The following is a 13,242-nucleotide window of genomic DNA, read 5'->3' as shown; positions in this document are numbered from 1 at the left end:
TAAGATACTTTAAAGTTTGAAGTATGTAAGATGTATAATGCAGACTGACGCGGCGAATGAAAATTGGTACCGGCGCTGGGTTTCGAACCCGTATTTCGTTAGACGCTGAGGTGCTATTCCAAAACAGTTTGAGAGACTCTGCAATGATTTTAGAGCTTAGGGAATACGAATTGGGTTGAGGCGTGAATGGGAATTTGGATTGAGGATCGAGGCGTGCTAAGGTAGCCCGTGCAGTTCCGCAAAGCCCCTGCGTCGCGGTGGCGCCGTGGTTAGCGCATCTGTGTAGTAAGAGATCCAGTTCCGAATCCAGGCGAGCTAAATATTTTAACTCGTGGCTTCAGCCTGCGTGTATACACAATTTCATCGCGTCGGAGCAGTATCCGAATTGCACTGGCATCTCCGTCTGTACTAACTACTTTCCTGTTACGGTAGTCCGAACAAGAAACGAAACATATTCCACGACGAGACGCTACCGCACAGAAATGACGAACTTGTAAAACGGTGAGACAGTCTTGCAGTATCTGGCGACTTTCCCTCAACTGTCTGGTGTCGACTGTAAACTGCTATGGGGCCGCAGCTGGTATTCGCGGAGGACGGAACAAAGCGTTGGTGCGCGGGCCACGCCACGGCTTGGGGCAGGGTGGGGGCTGTTGACACGGCGCGGCCCGGAGCTGTGTGCAGAGCGCTGTTTGCGCGCCCAAAGAGCCGCCGGCCAGGGCAAACATTGTTGTTGCGTGCAGCTGGCCAGGTGAGGCGAGGTGACCGAGCCGCTGCAAGCCGGTAGCGCCGAGCTGCAGTAAACACCGCCGCGTGCCGCCGCGGTCCAGAATGTTTCTCAGAGAACAGTGCCGTTGCCTGGCGATCAACGACCGCTGATGGTCTGGTATCCTACCACATTCGCTGACCTTTTCAGGGGTGCCATAAGAAATAAATTCGACGATTGTATCTGCCCAAAGTAAATACTCCAGAAATGACAAATTGGTAGATGTAAGGAAATTTAAGTATGTCGGATATTAAAAACAATTTCCGGTATATTAAGTCCTGCGGGCAGCATCTTCTTGGTATGTAGCATACTAAGCTTTGAATTGAGTGAGCACCTGTAAATGGTAATAGATTAAAAAGAAAGGAATGGCTTCAGACAAGACTTCCTTTGGCGTTTCGTGTGAAAGCAGTCAGAAGGTTGGACTTTTAGGCATTTCACCAACGCAGGAATTCATGAACAGTGCTTAAAACGAGCAAATACACCTAATGAAACTGTTACATGGCACATCACTATAAAGTTGAACTTTCGGGCCTATAGCTAAGTTGGTGCTGCACCATTGACCTTGACAATAGCTTGAAGATTTCCAATCAATGCTGTGAAAAAATTTATAGAATTGGTGTTGTGGTCTTCAGTCCTGAGGCTGGTTTGATGCAGCTCCCCATGCTACTATATCCTGTACAAGCTTCATCTCCCAGTACCTACTGGAACCTACGTCCTTATGAATCTGCTTGGTGTATTCATCTCTTGGTCTCCCTCTACGATTTTTACCCTCCACGCTACCCTCCAATACTAAATTGGTGATCCCTTGATGGCTCAGAACATGTCCTACCAACCGATCCCTTCTTCTAGTCAAGTTGTGCCACAAACTCCTCTTCTCCCCAATTCTATTCAATACCTCCTCATTAGTTATGTGATCTACCCATCTAATCTTCAGCATTCTTCTGTAGCACCACATTTCGAAAGCTTCTATTATCTTCTAGCCTGCAAAACCTTCAGTTCGCCGCGAAAGGTTTGCGGATCAGATGATTGTCCAGTGCGAAGCCAGCGAGCACGTGAATTATTTTTGGGGATGAAAAAGGGCAAGTTTTTCAATTTATGCCTCGGACACATTATTTGCACTCAGATGTTACAACACCCGCTCAGAGCTGCTGTAAATGAAGAGCGGTTCTATCGAAATAGGTTTTTACTGGTGCGGTACACACAACCTGTCCTTGATTTAGGCACTCACATACTACAGTAAATGACAGCTATTTTGTTACCGAATTATAACAAATTACTGAAGACGAAAGAATGTCGTACCCAAGTGATTACAACAGTGGGTAGGAGACTTAACGTGGGGGATTGTGTACGGTCTAGGTTTGAGAAATGATAAACAATTGAAAGTTACCCCAAACATAGTTACTAGGAAGTACATTGTCTATGAAGTCCAGCTAGCGTTTCACAAAGTGCTTTGCAAATTATTAGAGCAATGCGGCTTGTTGTGAAACTTTTAGCAGCTCTGTTTTTTGTTATGCCAGAATTTCCGTGTGCGCCCCACTCGCTGCTCGCAGAGTATCATGGTGATATTAGTTCTGCCCACGCACGGATCGGCATTGTAAGATCAGCAGCTCTGATTGCTACGCTTCGTCCGCGAATCAAAGAAGCAATGCCTAATAAAAGAAATCTAACGGCATAACACAGCGAGAGTGCAGATGCCGTGCAATTCGACCATAATCATCCATGCCCCTATCAGCAAACGTCATTCAACACCTCATACAAACTCCAATGTGGGGCCGCACCATGGTGCTGGAAGACGGGTAATGGCAGCTCTTCGGTCTGTGGTAGCAGGAATTGTTGAAACACGCCCACTTGGGCATTTCCTGTTTCTTCCTCTGAAGAAAGACGGGCCTATGACACTACTGTGCGTTAGGACATTAAACTTCGGGCTTTCATGTCTGTGCTAACATGCGTTGTTGGTTTCTGATGCCCGATATGATTTGGCGAATCACATGTCCGGAAATGTGGAACTTTATTTAATCTAAAAATAGGCGTTTTTTCTTGGTCATTGTCAGCATCTAACAAGGGAACCTCCCCATCGCACCCCCCTCAGATTTAGTTATAAGTTGGCACAGTGGATAGACATTGAAAAACTGGACACAGATCAATCGAGAAAACAGGAAGAAGTTGTGTGGAACTACGAAAAAGTAAGCAAAACATACGAACTGAGTAGTCCATGCGCAACATAAGCAACATTAAGGATATTGTGAGCTCAGGAGCGCCGTGGTTAGCGTGAGCAGCTCTTGAGGAAGAGGTCCTTGGTTCGAGTCTTCCATCGGGTGAAAATTTTACTTTCTTTATTCTCGCAAATTTATGATCCGTCCGTTCGTTCATTGACGTCTCTGTTCACTGTAATAAGTTTAGTGTCTGTGTTTCGCCACCGCACCGCAAAACCGTGCGATTAGTAGACGAAATGACGTGCCTCTCCGGTGGGCACCGAAAACATTTGCTTGCAAGGTCATACGTCAACCGATTCCTCCACAGGACAACACGTCTGATATATTCTATACGGCACTGGTGACGGCATGTGCGTCACCTGACAGGAATATGTTGTCGACCCATCTAACTTGTACACTTGGCGAATGGGTAAAAAGATTATTCTACCTTGCCGATTTAGGTTTTCTTGTGGATGTGATAATCACTCCCAAAAAGTGATGAAAACATAGGAGTTTGCACATGAACTGCAACAAATGACTGCAGCAGTTTCACAATCGCACAGTTTTCCCCTGTGCTCTGTCAAAACATATGTTTCTAACGTTTTCAAATTTTGCCGTGTGTAGACCGTCAAATCCTGCATGTGTCCAAGCAAATCGGAACATGTCCTGGAATTTTGGAGAGCGAAGTTATGTTTGAGTGCCTTAACTTTGATAAGTCTGAAAATAAAAAATTTTTCACTCGAGGGAGGCTTGAACCAAAGACCTTTCGTTTCGCAGCTGCTCACACTAACCACCGGACCACGGCGCTTCAGAGCTTGTAGTCCCCTTGATGCTGCCTATGTTGCGCATGGACTACTCAGTTTGTATATTTTGCTTATTTTTTTCATAGTTCCACACAACTTCTTCCTATTCTCTCGATTGATCTGTGTTCAGTTTTTCAAGGCCTATCCACTGTGCCAACTTGTAATTAAATCTGAAGGGGGTGCGATGGGGAGGTTCCCTTGTAAGGAACAAACAGCGGTAGATAATCGTTCCGCTGCGGTGAGTGAACCATTTTCACTTTCTATGTAAAAAGGATTCTTAGGGCTGCGTTGAAATGTAGCTTTCACTTTGTGATCACGTTCTTGATACACAGGGAAACGTCCCCTACGAAGGATGTCTTTGACATTGCCTGCCTCTCCAGTTTTGAGCGACATCATTAAGCTTGTTTTTGGGAGCGTTTTTTTGTGTTCAGGGCGCTAAACTACTAAGGTCATTACCGCCCAGTCACAAACGTTAGTGCACTAATAGCGTAGAAATACGCAAGGGGGCAACATCAGAAAGTAGTTACAAAGACGCAGAGAAACAAAATAAGTTAGATCTTTTTGGACAAGTCCGTCAGTGTAATAAATCGAAGGACACAAGCAGCTGCTCGAGCGTCATCAGCTAAAAGTTCCTGTAAGGTAGACGGCAGACATAGGACAACACGAGAGTGAATAAAACGGGAACAGGACAAAAAAACATAGCGCACCGTCAATGGATGACCACAGGGCATTGCGTGGCGGGGTCACCGAACAAGATAGCGGTGGCCAAAATGACCTATCGCCGGGAAGGGCGTGAGGAGGTCGTCCAAACCGTCGGGATCGGTTTGATGGCTCTAAGCGGTGTGCCCCCTGCCCCCGCCCCCCATTTCCTGTTCCTGATGTCGTTCCTTCAGGTGCTGACGTCGTGGAGCAATAGCATATTCATTAACTCCTCCGTGGTAAGTATGCCGAATGTGTGGTAACTACGTGTGGGACAGCACTAAAGTAACAACTGAAAGACCAAGTCGAAACCATCAATGCTAAACAAGATGGGAAGATGCTTTCAAGAAACTAGGTAATGTCGAAGCTGCAGATTTTCGACGGTATGGCAGACAGCGAATCGTAGGCCACTAGGCCATTAGTTGACGGCTGCACCGTGGCCAGACAGGCTGGAGGCGTCGCGACAGTTGCTCCCCCATAAATCCTGTCGCCACATCTGCCGCTTCGCAAAAACCCTGTGCGTCGCGAGACCTTCAGCTCCAGACCCCCACTGCGACCTCGCCATTGCACACCACCTTTCCCACGGAAATACCGTGCTCACATCTATCACTGCCTCGCACCCAGGCTGTCAACGCCATGCAAACGCAGGTATCTATAAGATCGATAATATTGATAGCAATAATATGAAAGTAATACTTTCCAGTTTCTCTGAGAACACATGGATAAACTACACAGATTAACACCATGAGTATCAGCGGTGAACACTAGTATAAATTCTAAATTAGTTTTGCGAAATACAGGGGTAGCAAGCGCTAGCGCACTGAGCGCTGTTTGGAAACTTACTGGCAAATTAAAGCCGTGTGACTGTAACCCTGAACTTCAGCTTTCGCGGGAAATGCTTTCATCGACATTACTCAGGTCTGTCCTCACAGCCTTACTCCCTCCACCCACATCTCTCTTCCCCCCTCCCTTCGAAATCAGGTCTCCCGCATACCTTGTGAGACTAGCACTCTCGGAAGAAAGGAATTCGAGAATTGGCTTAACCACAATCTAGTGCCTTCTTTCCAGAAAGAAACCTTACCACTTCCCAGCAGTGCTAGATCCGCAAAGTGTGCAAGAGAACTTCTGCGAAATTCGGAAAGTAAGGGAGATACATTAAAAGCAGAAGTGAAGCTGTGAGGGTGGGCTATGTGTTGTCCCTGACTAGCTCAGACGGTTAAAGCCCAGTACGTGGTAATAAAAAGCCAGGTGACTGGAGAGAGATCAGTCCCACAGGGTTAAATTTTGTGTCCACTCCTATTCATGTGCATGACTTTCCTATAAACATTAGACAAGCAGAATGAGTAATATTTGCAGATGACAGTAATGCTATAAATAAACCTCGTTAGAGAGCAATAAAAGATAATGGAAAACATTAGAAAAGAATAAAGTGGTTCTTATAAAATGGATTCCTCTAAATTTTGAGGAAACGCATTATATTCATTGTGTACACAAATAATTGATGTAGCATATGAACAGGTTAGTAAACAGGGTAGAATGCTAAAACTTTTTGTGGCGTACATGTTTATGAAAACTTGAACTGGAGTCGTATAACTGAGCCACTCTGTTTTCACCTAATTCCGATCTGCGTATAGACTTGTCTTGGAAACAAGCGAATCAACCTCCTGATATAATTTACTTCTTATCTCTTACGAAATAATTTGCTGGGACAATTCATCGCTCAAAGTACTGATTCGACAGAAGCGAGCAGTAAGAATGATTTTCGCCCACTTCTGTCACGTAGGCACCGCGTAAAGGAGCTGGGTTTTTACTGCAATTCTAACGAAATTCGTAGTCATCCAGCGCAAGTTCAGAATAGTGATATCCATATGTTTACACTAAAGGAAAAAATTGCCTTTATTACCCTTATTAAAGTTGTCAGTGGCTCAGAAAGGTGTTAAATGCGCAGCAATGGAAATTTATCACATGCCCAGTGACAGTCCGACAGGTAGCAAAAGCGAGTTTTAAATCTAACCTGTAGTCATTTCTCTGGAACGATTTCTGTCCCATGGACGAATTTCTATTTTATAACTCAGTCTATCAAAACTGTAGTTAAATCAGGACTGAACATGTGTTAACATTTAACATTAATCAGGTATGCATGTCCTACAGACTGACCCGTTCTGCAGAATTTTGATAAAATAATCGTTCAAATGATACGTGTAAGATGTAATGTGTAGCATCGGTTGTGGAATAGGGAGGCAGAATATTGGCTTCCAACATATTGTACTGGAAAACTTGTAGCCATTTTCAAGGCAAGATGGTAAGTTACTTCAAAATGCGAATTCTTGGCTGGCTAGTCATCCTTTGACGCTAAGAGCTTTCCTAGGGATCTTGAAAGATCAAAGTAGTCGTATTGAGCAGATGCACGAATCCTGTATCGCCGTTTTAGGCAAGGTCATACTGGAGATGTTTGCTGTTGCTTTCCTCTGACCTGTTCCGAAGTGTAGAGTGTATATCTGTGTCATGTGGGTGACTGACGAGTGCTTGTACAGTATATTGTCGAGGTTGTGAAGTGAAGGGAGAGGGTAAATAGTGCCGGCTCATGGTCTTCTAATTGCACCAAGGAGACCGCAGAGGTTGTCCAAACAGGCAGAAGGATCAAAATGTGTCAAAACACCAACTAAATGAAACATAGCAGAAGTTTGGTCTTTAATCCACCACGCTGGCCCAATAGACCAGTGATCAGGAATTTTACGTCAGTGAAAGTTTTCCACCACCATAATTCGAATCGGCTTATTTCCCTCTAGCATGCCCCCGCACAGCACAAGTGTCTTGAAAATCACTGGTACGCCTTTTTCAGGCTAACACTTCTGTGGCAGCCAGACATGGCTTTTCCACTGGTGACTTATCACTCTTCGCGAAGTTCAGATCTTGATCACACCCACATTTTCGAATCAGACCTTACAGCGGTAGAAATACCAGATTCATAGCCTAAGCAACTAAATCGTAAATTTAAACGTTGACAATTTATGGAATCCAGAATGAGATTTTCACTCTGCTGCGGAGTGTGCGCTGATATGAAAGTTTGGAAGGTAGGAGACGAGATACTGGCAGAAGTAAAGCTGTGAGTACCGGGCGTGAGTCGTGCTTCGGTAGCTCCGATGGTAGAGCACTTGTCCGCGAAAGGCAAAGGTCCCGAGTTCGTCTCGGTCGGGCACACAGTTTTAATCTGCCAGGAAGTTTCAATTTATGGAATCTCTTATCTGTTCATCAGAATTTTGTCAGGATCACCGCTGGTGGGAATCAAAAGTTGGGCGACGATCAGGGTTATATACCCGTAAACCGTTGGATAAACTAGAGCGATTGGCGCTGTATATCAGCAATGGTAGCATATTTACGAAAATGTTTGCGTCAAGCCGCCCGCATATCTACTATTCCGCGCACTCGTAAGTTATAAAAATCTTGATTGGTCTCATCTACATCTACGTGATTACTCTATTCATAATAGTGCCTGGCAGAGGGTTCAATGAACTACCTTCATGCTGTCTGCCTACCGTTCCACTCTCGAACGGCACGCGGGAAAAACGAGCACTTAAATTTTTCCGTGCGAGCCCTGATTTCTCTTACTTTATCGTGATAATATCTACGTATGTGGGTGCCAACAGAATGTTTTCTCAATAAGAGGAGAAAACTGGTGATCGAAATTTCATGAGAAGATCCCGTCGCAACGAAAAACGCCTTTGTTTTAATGATTGCCACTCCAATTCACGTATCATGGCTGTTCCATTATCTCCCCTATTTCGCGATAGTAAAAAGAATTGCCCTTCTTTGTACTTTTTCGATCCCACACCGCACAGCAGTACTCCAGAATAGGGCGGATAAGCGTAGTGTAAGCAGTCTCTTTGGTAGACCTGTTGCACCTTCTAAGTGTTCCGCCAATTGGTATGTCAGGTAAATACGCAGTTACGCAACGTGGCTAAACCGAACGCTGTTGGGAGTAAGGGACGGACATTGAAGCAGAGTACTCCTGCCGCATGCCTGGCCAACTTCCGCGAAGTTTAACGGGGAAGGCAGAGTGTAATGCAAGGCAGCTGCGTCGTGTCGTGTCATGTCCTGTCTTGTCATGTACGGCACGACGCGGTCCGCCAAGGCTTCGGCACCCTTGATCCTGGCCGCCTCGCCGCGCCGCTACGTTCCCCGGCTATCTCGTCTCGTCTCCGCTCAGACTCTAAATAAAGCCCTATCTCGGCTTCCTCCGACAAACAGATTCTGTGGCGGGCCGGCCAGCCCGCCGCAAGCTTGCCCTTTGTCTTGTCGCCTTTGCTCGTATCGGCAGAAAATTCCTATCGCCGAGGCTCCTCAAACATTGCCTTGTGGCGGCGGAAACAGCTGGCGACGACCGACGTCTCGGAATGTCGTTTCCTGGAACAGCAATACCGGAACACACTGTGGCGAGACCGGCTTGCAGCTCAGTCCAGTGTGTGCACGGAGAGTTAAAAAAAAAGTGCGCATGTGCTCAGCACTTCGCGTACTGTTTCCAACAAGACTTTGGCTTCTGCACCCGAAATAAATTTTCGAAGTTCCTTGCAACACCGTTGGAATTAAATTTTTGTTAATTTACCGCGTCGCTGCCCCCGTTGAGGAACGAACATGATTCCATTTCCGGTACCACCTCGGACATTTTCTGAGGTAGGGGAGTATGGTGTGATGTCTTCAGTCCTCGATACGAAACGAGAAGCTGCTTGAATAAAGAAGTAGCGGCACCACCAGGATTCATTCACTGCCTGCGACGACTAGAAGAATTTGCGACATAATATGTCCCACGACCAAAGATCGCTCCACGCACTGTCTTGTGGGCAGCAGTCGATAGCTTGGAATAGGCCTAGTCCCTGACTAGTAGTTACTTACAAGCAACTAGACAGCTTCGATTTTCATATATCAAAACTTCCTCTTCGAAAAAGCTTGGGAATTTAAATACATTGCCTGAAAACAAAATGGAATGAAGCTGTCTGTTAAACTTCGTGTGTCCGGATCAAAAATTGTCAATTTCCTCTCGCGTTTAAGCTACTGGCAAACTTGAGAAATATATTTACATAGAGTAAGACTTTAATCTTACTTGTACGGATCATAAATGAAACCAGAAATACTGTGACACATGGAAGCTTTTTAAAGAAGGAACCAACGCTACTGGACTTAATTTGTCTGCACAGGATTGCAGAGTGGTTGTGCGTTATGTTTAAGTGGTCAGCTAGCCAATTTTAGTCATATGGTATACTTAAATTAGTGGACTGTCACTCCTACAAAAAATCAGTTCGTTGTACTTTATACATACACCTGCATAGAAAAAAATGTGTAGCTTGTAGACAGTTGTGAAACAGAACGGACAGAGAAAAATCTATTCTATACCGTTCTTAAGTCTATCAGGCTCACACAATGACTCAGTAGATGCATATCTTTAATACATGATTTATACCAGAACATGAACATAGTTCAAAGCTATTTATTAATCCATCAGATATGACGGTGGTATGCTTCTTTCACGAGAAGGTTGTTCGAACAGAACTTACTTAAAACATGAAACGTCGAACTAAAATGTATTGTGCCTTTCCAGTGAAAAGCCTTCCTAATCAGTTTCTAATCGTCACCTTGGGTACTAACGTCCATCTGAATTTAAAAAGCGAAAATGCTTACCCTTGCAACGTATTGTATATTTTAGACAGGATAATCACACGGCGTTCGTCTGAGCAGTTATAACCCACCATAATAATCTACTTCCAAACGAAGCCTCGCCCGCGAACAGCCCGTTTGCCTCTAAAACGTCCACTACAGTGAGGGTTGACACAGTGTTCAGCCATTCGTAGAAGTGTACCCGTGTAGGAAATTTCACTGTTGATAGTGCCTGCACATGCAGTACATCGTACGCATGCGGTAGAGGTTCTGATGTACCACTGGCAAGTCATGCGGTCAACATTACTTGTTGGACCTGGTTGATTTCGCTGACACTATGGTTGATAACGGCAAAAGTTTCATCATTTGAGATGTACTCGTTCTTTTAGGTCTTATCCAGTCGGCTGTAGTAGACTTAAGTCCAATGCTCCAAGATACAAGATTGCTCGACACACCTTCCAGTCTGGCAACTGTAGTTACATAAATATCTCAAGGTACAAACTTTGAGCTATCTGGTAATCCGTATAGCAAATGGTCATCTACCAGCTCCGCATTGGAGTACTCTTCCATAGCACTGTACCGGAAACAAAGATCGTGATCGGTACACCACAGTTCATGGTACTCGTTTGATACTAGCAGAGCAATAGGGCTAATCTCATGACATCATTACCTTCGTTAAACTGGAACAACAAACACTGCTGGTGAACCTAAGAATTGTACATTCTAACTAAATTTAACCAAGAGGATAAATTGAACATAACATGAAATGTTGGAAGTTGTTTCCGTGCGTTTCCCATGATTTTCAGTCTGAAGAGAAGTAGAAAATGCGCTCTAACTTGGAAATAAAGTATCTGGTATTTCCAGACAATGTTCGTATAATAAACTTTGTTCTTGTGAAGAATGTTACCTGAAAGTTTGGCCATACTTTTCCTTTACACCCTGTATAATACATTCTAAAATTCTGTGCCAGTTTTGTTTCTAATGAACATCTATTATTTCACATTTTTGAAGAAGTTATTTACGCTTCTGTGGAATGACATTTTTAAAAGTTCTACTGCTACACAGATAGTACTGTGTGTTCCATTCTTTGCAAGTAGCGCTGACTACAGGTGCAGCTTGGTTGTTTACAAAAATAAGCTGAGAATGGGGCTGTGGCGCTGAAACCAACCGCAAATATTTTGTATTCATAACGCCAAAGTATAGTTCGTAAATTTGGTCTTGTTTTAAAATGCTATTGCTGTGAGCGGCAGTTGAAACTGAACCTTGATCAGTGTCACGAAACAAGGAATGGAAAAGGCTCGAATAAAGCTCAGCGTGTAAATTGATTTCTTCATAATGCTACCTGAATAGTTCAGTACGTTATTCTGTTGTTTCAGGTGAGTGCGTGTCCTGCGGCTCTGCTGTAGCGTAAGTACCCTTATTCTGCTAATGCCGCCACACAGTTGCTGCACAAGTAGGTAATAGCGCGCAGTCCTTGCTTGGGCATCGGCGCGCACCCCTGAGGAATGCAGCCGCCTGCCCATAATCAGCAAGGGGGCGGTCCAGCCCACTCCCAGCCCTCCTAATTGACGCCCTGCTCCATTTACCCGCAGGAGCGCTTCTCTGGTAACGTATAGGGACCACAAACCTTTCCTACCGCTGATCTCAGCGTGTGCTTGGGGGGGGGGGGGGGGAGAGAGAGAGAGAGAGAGAGAGAGAGAGAGAGAGAGAGAGATTCGTTGTACAAAAATTTATTGGTGACAAGTCGTCTTGCAGATTTTGAGTCGTGCGTCAAATGATTTAAAAACCATTTTGTTTCAATCAATGCGCTGTCCACGCCCCACTTTCCTACACGACCGTCATCGATTGTGATATTTTCTACCAACAGATAAGAGATCTGTAAGGCACGGAAGGCTGAGGCCCCATATTCGATGCGACTATTCACTCATCAAAGAAATGCACACACCCCGAACGAAAGCTTTAATAACCTCATTTAGAAGAGACGCCAGAAGACAGTCAATTTCCTCATGATTGACCGGTGTTCATTGATGGTAAAACTGTTTCAGGACCTTGAGACTAGAACCTGTTCTAGGTTGCTTCACTGAAAACCTAGTGAACAAGACTCATGATGTGCGCATTCTTACCTCTGAACCGCCAGTGAAGGATATTGCCAAAAGGGCGCGTTAGGAGGATCAGACTAAGCTACGTGGAGACCAAAAACACCAAATGTATTGTTATGGCCACCAGTAAAGTACTTATTTTTGGCATAAATGCTAATAAACTCACTTTTCTGCATTTACTGCAGCTTCAATTCAGTGAAAAAGTTTCCTGCTCAGCAATTGCAGATAAAGTGAAATTTGCTACAGATGCTGTACGTTGAACAAAACTTCCTATGGAAAAAGTTTTGAAAGTGCATCATTGTCACATTTAAATTTTTGTGAAATAAAGATAGCTATGTATAGTACAAATTTAAGAAAGTTGCTAGAGTTCTAAAATTGATATTAAAAAGCTGGTACGCAGCCACACAACACTGTATTATGGACGTGGACTCACCTTTTCCCAGAAATTAGCCTCTGAGACGATAAATTTAGAAAAATAAAATTTTAGAGAAAAATTTACATGCACGTTTTTGCTAGTTCTGTAGATCGCTTGGTCTTCAGATAGCTTTCTCAAGCCGGCACAAACCACGCTTAGATACGAAATGTGAAAATTTGAGTCTGGTGATTGTTTTAGGGGAAAATGAACCTTCCCATCTAAACATCTTAGATGGACTTCATACAGTAGTGTTCTGGCGGGTTAATGTCTGTCCCTAAAGTAACGTAAGGGAACGTTCACAAACTACATGTTAGACTGCCACAATGATTTCATTGGACTGGCCAGCACCTAGTCTTTCAAAATGGAACTCTCATTTTCTCATCCACTTCTTACAGAAGGCTTGTTTTCAGCAACATTGTTCCATCCTATGAGAGTATGCAGCTAGCGGTACGATCATGCGTAGTGAAGCATTATGGTTTTTAAAATGTTTTCATTGTAGCAAACTTATTTGCGTAATGAGAAATTCCTTGTCCGCTCCAGCCATCACTGGTCATAACTTTTCCCGAGGATTAGACTTAACCTTCCGTAACCTCGCGCAAAACCAGTTGATTCTTTTCCGCAT

General features: G+C 44.3%; 1 protein-coding gene and 1 long non-coding RNA gene across 2 annotated transcripts in view; both read left to right on the top strand.

The window, feature by feature from the left end:
- The window catches only part of LOC126484258 (failed axon connections), a 157,550-nt gene that overhangs the window by 39,156 nt on the left and 105,152 nt on the right, over window positions 1-13,242 (top strand). The window lies entirely within an intron of this gene.
- Window positions 1-13,242, top strand: part of LOC126484268 (uncharacterized) — a 73,127-nt gene that overhangs the window by 5,889 nt on the left and 53,996 nt on the right. Inside the window, exon 2 of the long non-coding RNA XR_007587831.1 lies at window positions 11,483-11,513. This is a non-coding gene — a long non-coding RNA (uncharacterized LOC126484268). The remainder of the gene's footprint in view (window positions 1-11,482; window positions 11,514-13,242) is intronic.

The sequence above is a fragment of the Schistocerca serialis genome, chromosome 1 (assembly GCF_023864345.2).
Source record: "Schistocerca serialis cubense isolate TAMUIC-IGC-003099 chromosome 1, iqSchSeri2.2, whole genome shotgun sequence".
Lineage (NCBI taxonomy): Eukaryota > Metazoa > Arthropoda > Insecta > Orthoptera > Acrididae > Schistocerca > Schistocerca serialis.
The sequence above is the reverse complement of the archived record's forward strand: the minus strand, read 5'-3'. Positions and strand labels throughout refer to the sequence as shown.